Genomic DNA, 21,724 nt, shown 5'->3' on the forward strand with positions numbered 1-21,724 from the left:
AAAAGCTCTGAACTTAAGGACATCTCAGTAGGGTCTTCCAAAACTGAAAAGCAAAGAGAAAAAAGACTGGAAAACACACACACACACACACACAGACACACACGCTAAAAACTAAAGACTGTGGGTCAACTACAAAGGTACTCACATTACCCATGTAGTAGTACAGTATTATTTGAAAATGGAATTGGATTAGCTAGCTATAGACATATATTGTAAGCTCTAGGGATACCACTGAAAATGCATTTTTAAAAAAAGGATAACTGATATACTAAGAAGGGAGAGAAAAATGGAATCATGTAAAATGCTCAGTTAAAACTACAAAAGGGGGATACCTGGGTGGCTCAGTGATTGAGCATCTGCCTTTGGCTCAGGCTGTGATCTCAGGGTCCTAGGATTGAGTCCCACATCAGGCTCCCAATAGGGACCTGCTTCTCCCTCTGCCTATGTCTCTGCCTCTCTGTGTCTCTCATGAATAAATAAATCTTTTAAAAAATAAATAAATAAAACCACAAAAGGCAGGAAGAGAATGGAAGACAAAAACAGAAACAAAGAACAGGATGACAAGTAGAAAACACCAATGAATATGGTAGATATTCATCGAACTCTATCAATAACCACTGTATCATTATCGATAACCAGCTGAATGTCAATGGTCGAAGGACACTAATTAAAAGAGATTTTTCTGAGCCTATCAGAAAAACATGACCAACTATATGATGTCTATCAGAAGCCCTCCTTATAAAGACACATATAAGTTTAAAGTAAATAGGTGGAGAAAAACATGCCATGCGAAACCAGCGAGGGGATAGGGTGGTTCTAGTGAAGTAGGAGAAGGATAGTAAAATAGAGATCCCAGAGGTAGTAAGTAACCAGATTATGTAGAGCTTTTTTTTTTTTCCAGTTCTCTTAATTAAAAAGAAAAACAGCTTTATTGGCAACCAGGGACAAGAGATTGTGCACAGACGGGCATCACCACCTGCTGCTGAGTCATAGGAGGCTGTTATGATACACGTGTTGCTTCTTACTTGGGTGCATCGGAGGAAGCACAAATAAACGTCATAAATTTAATTCCTGGTTATGCTATTTACATCACGTGATAATGGGTTCATTACTTAACTCTATAGGCTTCAGTTTCTTCATTAAAATTAACGATAGGGTATTTCATGAATTACCTTAACTTTCAATATAAAAGTTCATGACTCTGGCTCATATCAGCCTTCATTAACACGAATCTATGGGCTATTAGTCAGGGCTCATTTGGTTACTGAACAAAACAAAAACTCATTTCGAAATGAGCTCGTGATGAAATCTCACAGTGAAGAGGGAACATGGGACTAATGCCCACTGGGAGCTTCATCCGTGTCGAGTGCAGGAGAGAAGGGCAGCACTCGATGCTCAGGACCCTGGGACCCTCATCTCCACACTCTGCAGGCTGCCTACTGCTCTCTTCCTGGCTTGTCCCAGGAAGGCTCTAGCAGCTCCAGGAACACATCTCCTGCTCTTTGGAAAGACACTCCTCACTCCCCAGTTCTAATTAGAAAAAACCCAGAGCTGCATCATCTGCTCCCTTATCTGCCAGATCTCTATGAAAACCACATTGTTAAGGGTGAGGCCAAGAGCAAATGTCCTTCCCTAAAGTGCAGGAGGGAGAGTGTTCCCATCAGAGCGGAGGTACATGGTACAACAGACAACCTAGCAGAGCAGATGCACTTTCTGTAGATGGTTGTGACTCATCCATGTTTGACTTTAAAATGTTACGTGTAGATGTTCAATTTTAAGGACAGTTTTTCCTTTGTTACGTGAATTAAGATTAAAGGTCTCTAGGTCATTTTAAAATTTAATTGAACTTTCTGACAGCATAAGATGGAGATAAAGAAAAGAGTGGGTGGGGGAGATCTCTCCTGAAGTGGAACCTGGAATTTAGCCCTGAGCACTCACTTTATCAGTAAATTCCTTTCATCTGGGAAAGGAACAACAATCTGACCTCAGGTCTCCTCTGGTAACAGAAACTACAGATAATTTACTCTTTAGGAAGCATTTCGCCATTAGATTGTTTGGCCCGTGGGGTCCACCCCTAGGTAATCTGCAGGAGACACTGAAGCTCAAAAGGGCTTTTATTTTTCAATATGAAAAAAAAATATATTGAAGGTAGTAAATGCAAAGGGCTTACATTTTTTGGTTTAGTTTATTATGGTCTGTGGTCTATTTCCATAGGGTAAAATTCATACATTTGATATATAGTTCTATGAATTTTGACAAATTCATATAGTCATGTAACACCACCACAATCAAGAAATATTATATTTGACATCAGCCTTAAAGGGTTACTCATGACCAGTTCCCCACTCCCCAACCCCTGGGTGACACCAATCTGATTTTTGTTCCTATAACTTGCCCTTTTCCAAATTGCCATGTAAATGAGGGCACACAGTATGCAGCCCGTTAAGTCTGGCTTCTTTCATTCGGCATAATGCCTCTGAGATTCATCTAAGGCACTTATTGTGTATATCAAGAGTCCATTCCTCTATACTGCTGAGTAGTATTCTATGGTGTAGATGTACTATAATTTTTCCATTCATTCCCCAAATGACATTTGGATTATTTCTGGCTTTTTGACAATTACAAATAAAGCTGGAATATACATTCATGTAAGGTTTTTGTGGCGACATGGGTCTTCTTTTTTTTTCTTGGGTAAATGTCTAAGCGTGGCATTGCTGGGTCATATGTCAAATTCTTTTACAAAGGGGCTGTATCATTTTTGCTTCCAAACAGTGATATAGTTGAGTTTCAGTTGTGCTACGTCTTTGCCAGTATTTGGTATTGTCAGGTTTTTGAAGTGGATTTTTATAACACAGCTGATAAAAGAGAAAATTTGAATTCACACATAAATCTTCTGCCTCTAGATGGCATAAATTAAATAAACTTGAAAATGGTTCTGTATTTACAGAATTATAGAGAGGTTTCTGCAAAAAGTGCTTATTTTCTATATGGGATCCCATGGTAATGGATCATAGTCTATTGCCTAATTCTAATACAGAAAGTCAGATCAGAAAAGTCACCATATGGATTGTTTGTCCTGATTTCAATTTATTTGCTGACTTAATGACTGAACACAGCTTGTCTTTCTTTAATCAGTATCAAGACCCGCAGAATTTGGGGAACCAAAATTTTCAGAATTCAGAAATTAGAAATTTTACTTTGGGCACAGTTTCCCTATATTGTCCTTAGAATTAAAAAAAAAAGTATGTGAAGCTTGATGGAGGTTCCTCCTACTTTGGTGATTTGGTAGTCAGAAAAGAACAAACTAGATCACATATAGTTGTGATCTTCCCTCTTTCATTCACGACAATTAATTGAAGATACTCTCATTGTAAAGCACTATGAACATCGCAGTGACATCAAGTCTCTCCCTTGGGAGGAAGCCCTGTGTCATGCCCAATGTATAATTACTTCTGTCCTTCCTAAAATTTTGGGAAAGAATAACTGATGGCCTTTGCCACTCCAGATCTTCACGTAAGCGGTAACTATTGTGAGGTTCCTTGCTCATAGATATTCTTAAGAAGTGGAGGATGGAGGGTGGAGTGCATCAAACAGATTCTTGAGGAATGAGTTTCTGTTGTGTCTTGTTGCATCCTGTTCCCAATGATGTTTGCATTTACTCTCAGGAGTTGCATGCTATTAAATCTTTTTTTTTTTCCCTTTTCCCTTCAGGTACTTCTTCCTTCAAGTAGGATCCCACTCTCTCTCAGTGAAAATAGACTATAGCCATTTCCTAATACGTGCTCATGTTTCATCCGAGAAAATTATTTCAACTAATGATCTATTACGAGTGAGATGAAAGACTACCCTGAAAAATGCTTTGCTTCATATACTTTCCATTCAAGATGCCTAAAATTTGATTTCATTTTTTTGAAATCTTGATGCACATTAATTTCATATTATTTTATAGGTGTTTTATGGAACTGAGGGAACAGCTATTTATGTACGTTATATAAGCTACAGGGCATTTCTACATCTTCATGATTACTGTCTTCACCAATAAACCTAACACTTTTTAAAAGAAGTAACTGTCATCTGGTAGATTTTACTAAGGTTTTTAGTCTATGTCATGTACAGAGAGACAAAAAAAATACCCTATTTTATATCTACCATTGATTTCTATTTCATTTTCCACTTTAATCTGTTCACCCTCTTGGGTGTTTCTTAGGTGACTTTGGATCTGACTCAGGCCTTCAATATTTTTCCCTGTAGGGATTTCATTTCCATCCCTACTCCCACCTTTTTCTTTTCTTCTTATTTATAATTTTGTTCTGCAGAAAATCCCATTCAGGAGGAGAAAAGTCAAAGAATAGTTACTAAGATAACAGTTGGTGAAACAGAACACCTGGTTCTCATTGCTGATCCTACTACCTCTAGCTTTTGTGACTGAGCAAGTTATTTACCTGCCTATAACTAGCTGTCTCATTTGGAAAAGTTAGTATAAGTACCACTATTGCAGAGGGTATTTGAAGAGTAGGTGAGTTAACCCACAGGGTGCACAGTTGTTTTCCTGGGCATGCTCAGGGCCCCACCAGTGTCAGCCACCAGTTTATACTGCATTTCCATGGAGAATAAATCAGGCCTGGTTTCACTCTTTAGAGTTCTGTTCACACCCAGGCCCCTAGCTTCTTTTCTTTCATCCTAGAGGGCATGTTAAATATTTTACAAACAACAACAACAAAATAGTTCCTTCTAAAGAGAAATTTGAAGTTAAATCATCAGAGAATATATTTATCACATTGTTAAGGATCTGTGTCTTCCACGGTGCTGGCCAAAGTAAATGGCATGGGAATACCACTTTCTTCTCATATATCTTATTTATAACTGTATTAGCAATGTTTGTGGTAACAGTAAAGACAGCTTAGCTAACCCTTAAAGGTAGCTAATAATTAGAAACCTGGTATGGGGATAAATTACTTATGTTATTTTAGGGAAAAAAAGTAGATATTAGTATTTCCTGTTCCATCTATCTCGCTGTTAGGAGACTTACATAAATAATAGAGATTTTAGTAAATCAGAATAACTATATCACTGTGGAGTTTAGACACCCTAGAGGAGTGGAGAAAGAATGGGTTTTGGCAGCCAGTTCTTGGATAGGTGACCTTGAGCAAGGAACAAACTTTGAATTTCCAGTCTCCTCCAAGAATGACAATACCCATAGAAACATTCATTACAAGGATTAAATGAGATGCATGCAGTAGGTATCCATTAAATGTCCACTTCCCAACCCCCACACAGATCAAAGGCAGCAAAATTCATCTTTAGTATCCTATTAATGGGATAATTAATTCAACTCCTCACTCTGTGACTGATTCCAGTGGCAGCTTACAGATGTAGTTTCTACCACAGGTAGGCCAGAGGCTTGTGCTGTCAGGAAAAATGGTAGAGGGCATATGGGCTGGGATAGCTATACTTTCAGTGGTGGTGCAGCCTACACCGTGCAGGGTTGAACACAGTAGAAAGGGAAAAAGGAAATTTAGATTCACGGCAAGAGATCAGAGTAGAGCATGAGCATGTGCAAAATTAGCTAACTTGGTCATGAAAAACAGCTGTCGACTGTCAGAGGCATAGAGAAATAAGCATTTGTTTGCATGCGTCTTCAAATCAGCTAAGTTTGGTTGACCTTGGCTCAGCAGCTCTGCTTCTGGCTGCAGGAGCTGGGATGGCTCTACTGTGCATGTCTTCCATCCTTCTTGGGTCATGATGACTAGGGCTTGCTCCTTTCATGGCAAAGGCCAACACACAAAAGGACAAGTAGAATTACGCAAGATCTCTTAAGGCCTACGCTAGAATTTGCACATTTTTTACTGCCAATGCATCATAGGCCAGAGTACCTACTGTAGTCCAGCTGACACACAAAGGTTTGCCTAGTCCTTTGCAATTCCTAAGTCCCAGATGCTCCAAGAGAGCTCCTACATACCATCTAGTGAGGCTCCCTAAAATGGCCAGCAAATGGTAAAAATTGTCTTAATGCCTAAAACTATTCAAACTCAAATTCTTATCCTATGACTAAGACCTGCACATTTCAACTGTCACCTTATTATGTCATTCTCTTCATCAAGGGTATAAATGTTTAGAATTACCAGAGAACTGAGCCTTGCAGCTCAACTATGTGGATATCAATGAGCCTTCCAGTAATGCATTCACTGAGATGCTTTATAGGTTATACAGACTACTCTCTTACAGCGGTATTTGATAAAAACTTGAGAAAGGTTTTTGATCTGGGTATTAGCCACTTTAAAACATGACTGTATAAGCTTATCTTGTAGGATTGGAAAAATAAAAAAATAATTTCAATCAGAACACTGAACTGTTTTAAGCTTTAATTTATATTCTGTCTCTGATTTTTATTCTAGTTATTGGCTTTAAAATGATGTCATATGCAATCCACATTCTACCAGTGTAAATATAAATGAAACTTCATGAAATTTAGCATGGCTCATTGAATCACAAGCAAATGGCTTCTCTATTTCTGGTTTTATAACAAATTAATTGTCAGTCGTTTGCCTAAAATATCTTCTCTATTTTAATTCATGGGTGATGCATTTTTTTCTTGTCTTTTGTGCATGTTTGTTCATTTCATTTTGCTCATGGCGTTCATTACAAGTATAATTGATACCCTGCCAGGTCCCCCAGTGCATCCATCCCCAGCACTCTAGGGTTTAGCCACTTTGTCTCATGTGTACTACCCCTCTCTCAGAACTGCCCTCAGCCCATGGAAGCTACTTTCCAGGGAGTGAATTCTCCTGCTTTCCATCACAATGCAGACTTAAGGGGTCTTGCCACATTGGATATTCTGCAGACCATACTCTGGTCCATTATATTTATGACATCATATTAATCTCTCAAGCAAGAAGCAACAAATACTCTAGATGCCCTGATAGTGGGAGAGAAAGTCTATAAAGATTCAGGAAATTGCCCACACATCCCCTGAAAAATAAAGGACAACCACTGCACATTGCATCTTTTACAGCAAAAAAAGAAGTGCACATGAGAAACTTCTTCATGTTTAGCAGACTTGGTGCTTGAGGACAATGCCCTGACCCACTTATTGAGTTATGTGCAAGACTTTTAGTTTTGAGTGTGGTCCTGAGGACAAAAATATTGGCTGCAGCTGATGCAGGCTGAGACACATGTAGCCCTCCCTCTTTAGCCATGTGATAGTTAAAAAAAAAATAAAGACACATAGTTTATCTAGAAAAACAAATGTGTTACTATACTTGCAGAAGTAATTGACCCTAATCACAGGAAGACACTGCTGACATCAACATGACTTTCTAACGAGGATGTTCATCTTGATCAATGCCAGACTTCTTCACTGTAAATTCTTTCCCTATTTTATTCTATGGAGGCTAGTGATTAAATCTAACCCAGACTCAGCAGAAGGGTAACTGGTATACCACCGGGTAGGGTCATATCTTCCCCAGGAGAGGGAAGATTATTTGCAATTCTCTAAAGGAAGAGTCATCCCTTCTCTCATATTTACTCACTTACCCATTTGCTTATATCAATATTGATCAGGAACTTATTTTTTGAATTATAATAAAATTCCTTCATAATTTATTTTGTTGCTCCTCATTTTCCAGCTTTGGCCACCGGGAGCTCTTTCAGGTTGACCTCTATGTCCTTTTGGCAGGCCTTGGGTTTTTTTCTTTTTTTTCCCCCACTCTTTAGCAATTCCTGGTTTTCTCACATTACTACATCCTCTAGGTTCATCTTGTATTTCCTGCCCCAGACCAAGAATGAGACATTTCCCCAGGGAGCCATAAGGCCAGTTTTAAATGTGTTCCAGGAAATGGAATATGCCAAACCAGTTTATATTTCAGAGAGTAAGCTTATTGCAGAGTGGGTTTCTGGGAAAATACTTATGATGCAGGAAATATCACATTCTGGCACATAATATGCTTCCCTTGGTCTTTTCTGTTTTTCCTTATTTTCAGTGGGGACTGCTTTCTGACTTCAACACATACATTATCATAAGCCCGTCTACTGCTCAATGATAATGGAGAACAGTAAGAGGCATTTGTAGATTTGTGTCATAACTTGTGTCATAATTAATCTCGCTTCATCATGCTAAGTTAATGGTTATTCCTCATTCAGTTACTGCTAGCAGCTCAAATGATGAAAATGAAGAAGAATGAAACATTTTCATCATCTAGCATTTTTGTTCATCCAATAGGAAACTGAGTAACACTTGAGGGACTGGACAGAGTGGTAATAGATAGATGGGACACCAGGCAGCTCCTCCTTGGTCCATGGAGAACTTACTGGATTTTGAGGGCTCAGAAGAAAGCCCTAGGAACTTTATACCAGGCACAGAAGACAAGGACAAAGAGAAAGATCATACCTCTTCTTTCTGAATACATTTGTTTACTGGCTTTTTGACTCATGACGACAGGTGGATTACCTGTTTAGACAGTAGCTAATTGAAAGTGCATGCATTGGAAAGATATAAATTCCAGTGGTTCTCACTTTTCAGACAAAGTTTAAGGTAAAAAAAGAAAAAACTTAATGAACATTCAGACTAAAATTTGTTTCAGTGAAAGATTTTACAATCCATTTATGACTCTCACCTCCTCTTGGCCCTCTCTACAGGAATTGCTTTGTTGGTGTACTCACACGTTCTCTCAAATAGATTATGTAAATAAGGGACAGATAATTTGTTGAAGAGCTTTAGACGGGTGAGAATTTTTGAATATAGCCACTTGGAATTTTTAAATACTTGTAGTAATAATTGTTGGCTATGATAATTTATTTCAAAAACAGGCGGTATTTATCTGAAAATGGACTCATCTCCAGCATGTCTCACAATTTAATTAATTTCCTGAAGATGAGACTTTATGGCACCATTATAGATGCAGAGAAAAAAAATGCTTCCGTTAAATGAAAAGAAGTCAAAATGCAAAGCTTAATTAGTAGAATATATTTACCAGTAAGAAATAATTAAATACACATTAATCAGTTAAGATAAACGTAGCAGTATTAGGCTTTTTCTGCAGTTCTATTCATTCTGTTCTATGCCATTAGGATGCCTTTTCTGTTTTAGTCACCCTGCTCCTGGTTTTGCTTCCTTAACCACTCCCCTTCTTATTCTGCTTTGTTGGCTTACTCTCCTCCTATGACCTCTACAGGCTGCTTTGTCCCCAAGGTTCCGGGTTGAGTTTTCCCATCCATCTATACACTTTCTATAAGAATTAATTGAGTAATAGCTTTAAAAGTCTATACATTTCCAGCCCTGACCTCTTCTCAAAGCTAGAAACTCTTAAATCCACCTTCATATGTGACTTCTCACCTGGAGCCCTGTTTGGCATTTCAAACCTACAGCCCCCAGGTATACCTTTACACCTCTACCTTTTGGTTTTCTCCACGTCATTAAACAGGCTCAACATCTACCTTCTTCCTTAGGCCAAATGTGAGAAGTCTTCCATAATCTTCACTATTAATCACATATATCCAGTCTGTTTGGCTCCAAAATAATTCTGTATCTAAAAATGTGGTCTTTTGCATCTGATTCCTTCAACTTGGCATGTTTTTGAGGTTTATTCATATTGTAGCCCATAGCAGTAGCTTGTTCCTTTTTAGTGAACAGTCTTCTACTGTACAAATCTACCACATTTGTTGATTCACTCAACTAGACATTTGGACTGTTTCCAATTTTTGAATATTAACAATAATGCTGCTATAAATATTTGCATTGAAGTCTTGGTGCACAAATACTTTTTTCCTTTACTTGGGCATATTCCTAGGAGTAGAATTCCTGAGATGTATAGTAAATATTTATTTACCTTTCTAAGAAACTACCAAATTGTTCTCCAAAGTGACTTCACTGTTTTATTAGCAACCTGTAAAGTTTCACATTTCCCTAGATCTTTGCCAACCTTTATTATTTCTATATGATCCCAATCATTTTTGCTTTAAAGAAGTCTAGTCAGTGAATTCTAATGGAAACCATTAATTCACATGTCAAGTAAATGTGAATGTCCTCTGACACTGTGTTTCTCCTGAGTCAAAAATAAAGGAGAATGAATAAAAGAAAATTGTGAATGTTTAGACTATGAGCAAGGACAGCCAATTCCCATATAGCAGGCCAGCTAAATCTTGGATTTGCAGAGGTTTGTTCATCAAATTAAGTTAAAATGAACCTGCTTCCCGGTTGCAGCCACACAGACAACTAGGTTCTCTGGTACTCAAATATTCCCTTATTGTCCATACATCATAGGCAGGGCTAAGATGAATCAACACACAGAGGAAGTATAAAATTAGGGACAAGAAGCCAGTAATCCAAAGTAATACTAAAATTATCACCAATGACCATGAAAAAAATAAATACAGCCCTTGAGAGCTTTCATTTGCTCCTGGGGAGTTGACTACTTGTTCAAAACAAAAAGAAATAATTGAAATGAAATGATTATCTGGTAAATCATCAACTCTAGTTCAAGGTAAAGGTGCAAAATTGATGGATGTTATATTTGAAGTTAATTATTCGCTTGAATTTTAATTGAGGTCAGTTTATATCCTGTAAAGGTTATTAGGGTCCTAATTAATTTCTCCTATAATATTTGAATATAAAATATCTAGAATCTAAAATATCTGACTAAAGAATAAATCTACAGAACATTAAATGTGGCTAGCAGATTTGGGGGTCTTTGTTTTCTTAGAATGACAATGAAAAATGAGGGTATTTTTCAGGATTTTCCAACAGCCATATATGCACAAACTTTATGTTAACAGAGATGTTAAGCTTCCCATTACAGGCAAACCATGTAAGAGAAGCTGAAAGGTCATTTATTTTATATTTTGGAATATTACATTTACACAAAGTTCAAGAGTATAATATGTGAATACAAGGTAATAAATCATTTCAGGCAGAGAGTAATTAAAGAGATTAATAATATTCCCTTTTGCCTTGATATTGGAAAAAAAATGAGTTCCACATCTTCTTTATATCATATTTGCATATTTCTCTTCCTATCACACTTATCACCCATCTTATATACAATAAGTATATATTTCAGGATATAAACACAGCCCCTTCCTTTTCAGGATTACCATATTCTAAATAGCAAATATTTATGCAGATATTATATTCATAGATATTTTTAAAATTAAAATCAATGGACAAAACTCATTTATCATGAGCCTCTAAAGCCCTACAGAAATTATTACAATTATAATTATTCGTGGTCTTATAATATGCATACTAATATGACATTTCCAGCAGTCCACATGGTCTCTAAATAACTATCTACTGATACTCTTAAATGGGCATATTCTGTAGTCCCAAGCACTATACTGAATACTTTACATTGCCTAATTTAATCCTTCCTATCATTCTATGAGTAAATATATGTACTCACTTTTTAAAGTAAGACAATATAAACTTATTAAGTTTAATGATTTGCCCAAGATTTCTTGGCCTTGATCCAAAATATTGGATCTTGGATTAGAATCTTGACATATCTGATTATAGAGTTTGGTGGCATAACTACTGTGATATTCTATCTCCTTCCTCACTGGCTGTTGAAAGAGACTGCAGAGATAGACACCAGAATCACTTCAGGATTCAGGCACACCATGGGCCCATGTACCTGTGTTCCTCTAGAAGATCCACTGTTGGGATCTGTGCTTGGGACAGCATCCAGAAGAGGGAGGATGAAGACTCAGGGTAGAAAAGAGAATAAAGGCTGGGGACACATAGTCATGAATCAATTAGCACAACTGGAGATTTGGGCAATACATGCTCTGAAAGGTACTTGCATCTTTTTGCACATTTCTAGCTAAAGTTTCCTCCTTCTTACAAAGCTAGGAGGCCCCACGCATATCAGGGGGTACCTAAGAGAGCACTTCTGTCATGCTACTACTCAAAGCAAAGCTTTCCTGTCTCAGATTCTACTAACGTTCTTGCTTTTCTATCTGAAAAAAAAAAAGTGCCAGATACAATGAAATATAAAAGACATCAAAACCACCATGTAATCCTTTGGGAGATTATACCGAGAGAGATAAATAAGAAATCCACCTATTCCGATCCCCTGATTGAACCTACAATTCTTGGAGGATGAGAATTCACATAAAAACCTTTCATTTAACCTGCCTTCAGAAAGCCCATATCTTGTCTGAGAACAAGTCATGCAGCTACATTTTGAATGATTGTCAAATGCACATGTAATACAAAATGAGCACAGGGTGGTTAATTAAGCACATCAGAGTGGCATGCCAGTTGCCAGATTTACTTCCAGAAGACAACAGATATCACTGCCAAAGCTGCCATAGCATGCTCACTTTTCTAGAAATCACACTGTGCGTGTGGGCTGATGATGGCTGTTCTAACTTCCACCTACTAAAATACACATTTAAGGTATTACAGAAAGGTTAATGTAAATAGGTTCACCTCACCCATGCATCTTTCCAGTTCACCAGGATCTGTCTGAAGGTTATGATCATCATATACGGTGGTGGCAAAACCAGGCTCTGTGAATATCAAGTTTGTTTGTTTGTTTTAGATTTTATCTGAGAGAAACAGAGCACACATGAGTTGGGGAAGAACAAAGGGAGAGGGACAAGCAGACTCCATGCTGAGCACAGAGCCTGACATGGGACTCAATTCCACAACCTTGAGATCATGACCTGAGCCAAAATAGAGTTGGACACATAACTGACTAAACCACCCAGGTGCCCCTCTTGAATTCTTCATTGAAATATACATTCTTGCATCTGTTGGCTAGGATAATTCTATGTGGCATTCCCTTCTGGTGCTAATTTGCTTGATTTGATGGTGCTTCTTTGGTAGGCAGAAAGGCCAGATCAAAGCTGACAGCTGCACAAAAGTCAATAGTATCACAGTCACAGCTGTGAACTAAAGACAGGCCCATCACACATCTTCTCCCAGGGAAGCCCCCAGAAAATCTGTGAGACCCTGGTGTAAGGCAGGGAACCTCAAAATAGGTCTGAAATTCAATGTCTAAAGAACCCTGTCAGGTAGGATCACAGACCTGGTTTTACAGTGATTACGAAGTATTACATCATTCGGGCCATGATACCATGGAACAAATATCTATCAATCACCTTGGCAAAATTTTTCTAATAAGGACAATGTGTTAAGTGCCAAGAAAAGCATTAAAATGTGTAGCTTTCAAGGAAAAGCAATGAAATTCAGCAATGGGAAGAGTTATTCTAAGTTCTTTAGTTAACTTATTGTAGGCACAAAATCGATTAGGTCAAAAAACACTTGAGCTGCTTCTAGAGCATAACACAAAATCTCTGATTTGCATCTGAATATTATTCAGAGAACTCTAACATGTTTTCAGGAAAGTATTCCTTGAAGGGAAGATGGGAAGATGGCTGGCTGGAGGTATTTGGCACGTAGGTATACAAGTATATAGATACATAGATATAACATCCAATCCCATAGTGAAACAATGAAGAATGGAAGTCATGATTCTTTTCTGATTTTAGGTTTGATAGGTGATAGGAAGAGGAATCCACCATAGGATATATATTTTATGCAAACCCTTTACCCAATGATACCAATAGATACATATGCTTCCATGTAGTCACTTTAGGTTTGTACAGTTGAAAGGCAATGGTCAAAGGGCGGCTTTCGACCACATCTCCTAAGTTTTATTGGCAGATACTTTAAATGGTGCCTCTCCTCCCAATGTGTGATTGGTAGATTTACTTTCTTTGGCATATAATTTTCTCATTCAAACAGAACCATAACCCTTTTATTTTTTTTAAATTTTTAAAAAGATTTATTTATTTATTTATTTATTTATTATAGACACAGAGAGAGAGAGAGAGAGAGAGAGGCAGAGACACAGGAGGAGGGAGAAGCAGGCTACACGCCGGAAGCCCGATATGGGACTTGATCCCAAGACTCCAGGGCCAAAGGCAGGCGCTAAACCGCTGAGCCACCCAGGGATCCCCATGACACTTTTATGCAGACAACTGAGCAAACAAGAAAAATGATATTAACAGCATATTATCACTTTTGTGAATATAAATGTAATAGTTTCAAGAAGGCAATCATCCGTCTCTAGGAAATATCCCAGTCTCTCGCACCTCTGGCCATTATTGGACCTTCAGGCAGCTGATACTCTTCCTTCTCGAAAAAGCATGCTACCTTACACAAGAAAGTGCATGCACATGCACATATCATCATTTTATGATCAAATGGAGAAAGAGGAAACAAACGAAACAAAAACAAATGGAGAAAGAGGGATGCTTGCCAAGAGTATTTAAAATCACTAAGACAAACAATGATACTAGCAGTCTGTCAGGAAAGAGGAGTATTATAAGCAGGTTTGCTTTCTCTGGGGACACAGGATAATTTTCTGGGTATTGCCTTTTGTAAAATAGGCGATTGAAGGTGGTGATATGGTGACCTGGGAACCAACATGGAAAGGTTATCTCAAAAAGGAGATACCAGGGATGCCAGGGTGGCTAATTGGGTTAAGTGTCTACTTTTGGCTCAAGTCATAATTTCGGGGTCCTAGGATCAAGCCCCAAGTTGGGCTCCCTGCTCAGCAGAGAGTCTGCTTCTCCCTCTCCCTCTGTGCTCTCCCCTGCTCACGTTCCCTCTTGCTGTATCTCAATAATTAAACAAAATCTTTTTTTTTTTAAAGAAGATACCAGATTCTTTGCCCTTGTCTTAACTTCTGGGCAAACTAGAAGTTATTAAATCTATTAAAATGCATCAAATTAAAATTAAGATCTCCTTTCCTAACCCTTTTCCATTCCACAATTTAAAAGAAAATTTCTATGTAAGAGTCTAAGCCTTTCTCCCCTCCAAATCCTATGCCTTATTATGTAAATTGAGTCTTGATTTTCGTATGAAAACCAGCTATCAAGCTTCTTAGAGGTCTGAACATACTTATTTAATTATTTCAACATTATTTTCTTCCCAAATAATTTCCAGTATCTAGGTTCACAAAGTAAACAGAACACCCATTCACTTACAGAGGATTTTTAAATTCAGGGTATGAAGTGAGACAGGGCAAAGGAAAAGAGTTCCTTTTATTTTAGCCAATGTTTTTTATTTACTTAATCCTCAACACCCCAACACAGAAGCACAGACATGCATCCCTGCTCTTTCTCCTTATTTTCATTCTTTCCCTCCTCTTCCCTTTGGGCCTGTAGGGTTTGACAGCAGAGCTGGGAGGGAGAGGAGAGCTATTCTCCTATCATTAGCAACCAAGATCTGGTTCCAACATAGAAGTCTTCTTTTCAAAATGGCTCAGCACACACATGTACACACACATGCACATTTTAACAACCCACTCTTTCAGAGTTGTAACATTTAGAATATAAATACAAGGCATTACGATTTACTGGAAAAGTCATATCTATTTATTGTCCCCTTTATCCACCACATTATGAATCCTAAAAGTAGGGGTGATCATTTTGTGGAAAGCCCATGAAAAACATTTATTGTTGAAAAAAATGATTTCCTCAACCAGAACCCAAATACAAGATAATGAGTACCTGAGAAAAGAGAACAAAACCTGTGCATTCCTTTATAAACTACACAGACAAAAAAAAAGGTAAGTGGTAAAGCCTCTTCTTAACTAACAGACCCTGATCTCATAGGAAATATTTTAAATAGTCTTTCTTATTTTAAGAACAAAACAAGCCATTTCATCTTTTTCCCCCCTAATTTCAAAGTGCCCATGGTTTCATTAGTTCTGTTTCTGGTGTTCTATTTCTGGGGCTGTGATGAGAGCTATTTCACATCTTTAAGAAGTGGTAGTGCAGAAATAACGGGATCTCTACACCCCGGATAATTTAAAATGGAAATCCGAGTGGCACTTCTGGGAGTGATAAAGAGAAGCCATATGCACAGATATACTCTCTTGAGCCACAGCAAACTTTTCAGAGGTTTGAAAAGCACTGAAAAGTAGAATTTTCTCTGGTAGAGCTATGCCATGGTTTGACTCAATCTAATTTTATTCCAGAACAACCCAGAAGAACCGCCCCCCCAACACACACACCAAGAGAGAGACAGAGAGTAAAAATGGATCTCCTGGACTCTGATAGCTCCTTGCAATTATGATGTGATGGTCATAAATTAACTACTTCATCTAAACACTCATGGTTTTTTTAAAGATTTATTTATTCATGAGAGAGAGAGAGGCAGAGACACAGGCAGAGGGAGAAGCAGGCTCCATGCAGGCAGCCTTACGTGGGACTCGATCCTGGGTCTTCAGGATCATGCCCTGGGTGGAAGGCAGGCGCCAAACCACTGAGCCACCAGGGATCTCTAAATACTCATGTTTAATTTATTTTAGATATATTACCATAATCAAAGAACCTAAGGGGAGATCTCACTAACAATTTCTGGGGTCCAGAATCCTTGTTAGCAACAACTGGTAGTACCAGCTGGCTCATTACGAAAGACAGAGGGGATGGATGGCCAGAGAACCTCCCTAAGGTTGCTTGTTCCAAGGAAGAGGGGCCTGAGTCAGAGTTCAGCATTCCCTTGTGTTTTATTCCAGGCAAGAGTGGAAGATGGAACTGGTGACATTTGAAAGTAATACTCATCATTTTCAACCCTTGCAAAAAGCCCACATCACAACTGTATGATCCATGTGGGGCACCCCTTGCTGAGCTACTCCTGCTAACGTCCTGGGCTCCCATACCTCTTTGTGTCCGTCCAGGTACCTGAATGTCCATTCTACCCCATTCTCCCATACCAATACTCCAGGTCAACCCTCCAATTCCCACATCATACATCCTCTATTAAAATTTGCAAAATCCCTATTTTGTATTTCTTCCTTTAAGTGTATTCAAAGCTGTCGCCTTGCTAATATTCCTTAAAGGTGAGGTCCTCATTCACCTATTTAGTTTATCCTCAATATGTAGTATGGTAGGTGACAATCATCACTCAGTAAATAGGACATTGAACAAATTAAGTAATTTTTGAGTATTCAAATTGAGGAACACACTGAGGGCCTTGAACAATTGGGAGGCCAGCACAGTCCTCCAGTCATCCAATGATAATATCCTAGACCAACCTGATGGGATTTGGAATAAAAGGAAAGATTTGAGATATACTTTGGTGATTAGTTCATTATTTGGTATATATGGAGGGAAAGAAAGGACTCCAAACAAAGGCAGTATCTCTCTGAGCTTTAAATATTGAGGGAACCAAGACAGGATAGCGAGAGAGTGTAGTAATTGAATAAAACGTGATGCTAATCGAAACCACATCACCTAATTTTACTATTTGTGTCCTAAATTACACATTGGTCCACTAGGAACGTACTCGGCTGCACACAATTTCTCATTGGATGTGCCCTCTGGGTTCAGGAGCTCAGTGAGTCTCGGCTTGCAAAGATTCCCAGCTTTCTGCAAAGGCCTGGAAGGAGGGAACAAAGCTGTGTGCGGCAAGACAAAGAGGGGAAATCAGAGGGAAGATTCGGTGATGGCTAGCCTAGGAAACCCTACTCCCACAGACATGGTGGATATGCAGAGGATCCAGACAATTGCAGTAACCCTGAATAATGGTCCCTGGCAAGCATACAAATGAGACGATTCTTCCAAACTCACAGGTGCCATTTCAGTGGCTCCCTGTCCCACAGCTGTGACACCAATGATCCATTTCACTTTCAGAGACATGAACCCATCAACAGCACAACCCATATTCATCCAAGTGATACATGAGTCTTAATAAATATCAAATTTCACTCTTGAAGACAAAAACACATAAGGAAGAGGGATCCCTGGGTGGCGCAGTGGTTTGGCGCCTGCCTTTGGCCCAGGGCGCGATCCTGGAGACCCGGGATCGAATCCCACATCGGGCTTCCAGTGCATGGAGCCTGCTTCTCCCTCTGCCTCTCTCTCTCTGTGTGACTATCATAAATAAATAAAAATTTAAAAAAAACACATAAGGAAGAAAAGCTCTAGATATTTTATAGGCTTTGACTTCAGATCAGCATCCCAGATAATTTTGTAGAAGGCATGGGTTAAGAGTTCTTTTATCTCCTTCCTTATTCTGGCTGGTTACATTTCTCAAAGGACACGGTAACATCCATCTCAATCATATCTCTCATCTTCCAGAGAAAACAGAAAGTAGGTTAATGCTGAACTGGCTCAAGTTTAGGCCCTAAATATCACAGTTGCTCTTCTTCAAAGTTTAATTTCCAAAGCAGCAGGTTGTTGGGCAATATTGTCTTTACTCCCCAGTGGATTTCCTCATGTGGCCCTTGGGTTTATCTTCAATTATTTGCCCATGGGACCTTGGATTGTGGAGAATCATAACTGCGGTCATGTATTTCACAGAATCTCAAGTTCATCTTGGGATGTTTATCACTAACCATCTCTATCTATGCATATTTTTTTCAAGAAGGACATCTATGTAAAATACACCCTTACCCATCCTGCAAAAGTGCAAAAATAGAAGATGAAAGTGCTGTAGGCTTACATGAGCTCAAATACAGAAAATTCTATTCAGATGTAATCATTCTGATTGATAACTTAAAGTCTTCAGGTAGACTCTTTAATATCTATTATTGATTAAGGAAAGCAGGCCTGCTTTTTGAAAGAGAGATTTTCTGCTCCTAAACTTTAGGACAAATCACTGATAGAAGCCCTACAATTACCACACATTTATGTGCATGCCATCAGAGAATGCGGCAGAAGCACCCTTGATAAAGGGAGCCTGGAAGGAGAGACATCTCAGCTCTCCAACTTGAGATTGGTGGGAATGGGTTCTTCCCCAAATGGCAATGCTTCTTCTGCAACGTCCACATGCCCACTGTCACCCGTGTATGTGCAGTACAGGAGGTACAACAGTATATCAACAAGAAAGTATACTTCTGAGGAAAAAAAAAAAGATAAAAGAACAAATGTAGCCAGAGGGTTCTGTAATTGTACTTCCACTTCTCAGCAAGAATGTCCTTTTTTCCCTTAAGGGATCATGAATGATTAAAAACATGGTAATACAAAAAAATTTAATTTCGAACATGGAAAGCAGGAATGTTGGCTAACCATTACTTTGCTGTAAGTGGCATAAGATGCAACAAGTGTTTTACTTTGCTCTTATCAGCTTCACATTCAGGGGTATTTCTAGAATAGGGCACCGATTGCGTTCAACATATGCATAAGGATAGGCTCTTTTAGGTTCCTTGCTCACTCCTACGAAAAGTTGTCTAATGGAAAGAAAAGCACATCCCAATAGAACACACTGAGGATGTGCTAGTTCAGATCCACTTAGTTGTGCCACCTGCTAATCAGTTTGCATGTTCTTCCAATTAAGTCCAATTTCTAAAGAGAACCTGGTTAATTATAATGCGTATTATGTTTAACTTCTCAAAAGGTTTTTTAATATAAACAAAACATGATCGTAGATAACATATTCCCTCTGCCTCTCAGGCACAGCTAATTATAATATTGCAAATAGCAAAAGGATAGAAACCTGGCGTGGCATGGCTTAATATGCATCTTGAATCAGGGCCTCCATTGTTTGGGGAAACAATGTTGAAGGCAACAAAGGAATCAGAGATAGATCATATTAGAGAGTGAATGTTTTTCAACAGCACTGCTTCTTACTAACATCCTTCCACATATGTGAAAGTAAAGCTAGCTTAGGGACAGAGAAGCAAATCTTTAAGCAAACTCCAGTTCAGTATCCTAGCATTATATTTAATTGTACTTTAAGGGAAGTTTTTGTTTTGTTTTCCCTCCTGGGATAAAGTTAGCTAGGAACCTGGCAATGTTTTTGTGGCTTGAAGTCTTATCCTTGCTTATTTTTTTGTACTTAGGGCTACAGTGGTGGATCCATTCTAGATTTTCTCCATGTGGAGGAATAAGAAACGAGCTAACAGAACGAGCTGGTAAATAAATAGACATCAGAGATTCAGGGGAGGATAAGTGAGCACACCAAGCAAACTCCTTATTATAAGAGAATGTTTCCAGCAAAGTGTTAAGCCACAGGCAGCCTTGGATAAAAACTACTGATGTCTTTCTTAGCAGATTCCTGCAAGCAAATAGAAGGTCAACAGAATCGATGTTATACACAAAGTCTTCAGATAGGAAATAAAACACATAGATTTTTTTTTCTTTCTAATAGTTTACACAAGAGTATGAAAATATTAACCAATCATTTATGGAGCAAAAAAACCAATGTGGTTTTGAAAGCATTCTGAACACTTGGCAGGAGCTGCCTTTTGGTGCAGTCGGACGAAATGGGGAGCAAAAAGAGTCTGCAGCATCAAGGAACCCAGCAAGAAGTAGTGCTACTTTCTTATTCAAAACTTTTCTTATCCCATTTGGGTGATCAATCTGTAGTGACACAGTATTTATTATTACCCTGTGCCTCTATTTGCTGCAACTCTAAAGTCACGGAGATATTTTTTACCGCATCTCAGTGGCGTTTTGAGCATAGAACTGTTACAATTGGGAAGACATAAGAAGGCTTTAACCCACTCTTTACCTTTGAGTGTACACATCACAAAAACTTTCCTTGATCAAACAGGAAAGTTCTACTCAGTTCCCCCCGCTTCCAAAAGGGTGTGGGGCTTTGTTGCACCTCGTCTCAATCACTGATGGCTTTATATCAGACGTCTTAGAGCAATCATGAGCAGAGGACAGACATTCACACATACAACATAAACTGGAGTGGGCATAAGTGTGTTGGCTATGATTTTCTGCTTGAAAGAGCATGTGTACAAATCTGTTCTGGATGTATTTGTCAGAAAAAAAGGCATCAAGGTTGTTCTCCGGGTATCATATCCCAGGTTCCATAATTAAACATGGAATCGATTCTCTCCACTTCCATGAAAGTTTTCACATTACAATGGCTATTTACCAGCTACAGACCATGAATAAAATATGTTTCCATGAATCCTAGGGCCTTGTTTTCCTAGGTTTGCCCTGTCAAAGAGCCAGTTGTTCTAGATTTCCTTTTTTTCTGCAAATTAAAGGAATTATTTTCCTACTAAGATGTGAAGAACTGTCACATCCTGCCAATCTTTCCCCTATCACAATATCATTTCAAAGTTTTCCCTTATTCCTCAAAACGTAGGCACATGGATAACTGAACAGTGCCCGGGAGCCCTAGTACATGCTATTGGTGGCCTGCACATATGCCCAGGCCCTATCATTTCAGTACATGCCACAGGGTGCCCACACCCTCATCCCCAGAACCTGCACGTATATTAGGTTACGTGGAAAAAAGGATTTTGCAGAGGTAATTAATGTTATCAACCTTGAAATATGGAGATTATTCTGGATTATCTGGATGGGCCTAATCGAATCACATGGTTCCTTAAAAGCAGACAACTTTCTTCAACTGAAGTCAAGTTCAGATGTAGCAGAACGCCAAGTCAGAGTGACTCACAGCACGAGATGGTCTTAACCTACCATTGGTGGTGGGAAGCTACATGGAAAGTATGAGGAGTGTGGGCAGCCTCAAGAGGCAAAGAGAGCTTCGTTCCTACAACTGTATGGAACTGAATTTGGCCAACAACTTGAATGAACTTACAAACAGGCTTATTATCCTGGAAGGAATATGGGCTGGCTGCCGCCATGATACCTGTGAGGCCGTAAGCAGAGGGTTCAGTTGAGTCCACCTGTACTTGGGCTTCGGACTTCCAGAACTGTGAGATAAGTGGCTGTTTTAAGTCAATAAATTTGTAATAATTTGTGCTAGAAGACTAACACAAAGACTGACTTCCAGTTGCTAGGGCCA

Source organism: Nyctereutes procyonoides, unplaced genomic scaffold (assembly GCF_905146905.1).
Source record: "Nyctereutes procyonoides isolate TBG_1078 unplaced genomic scaffold, NYPRO_anot_genome, whole genome shotgun sequence".
NCBI lineage: Eukaryota > Metazoa > Chordata > Mammalia > Carnivora > Canidae > Nyctereutes > Nyctereutes procyonoides.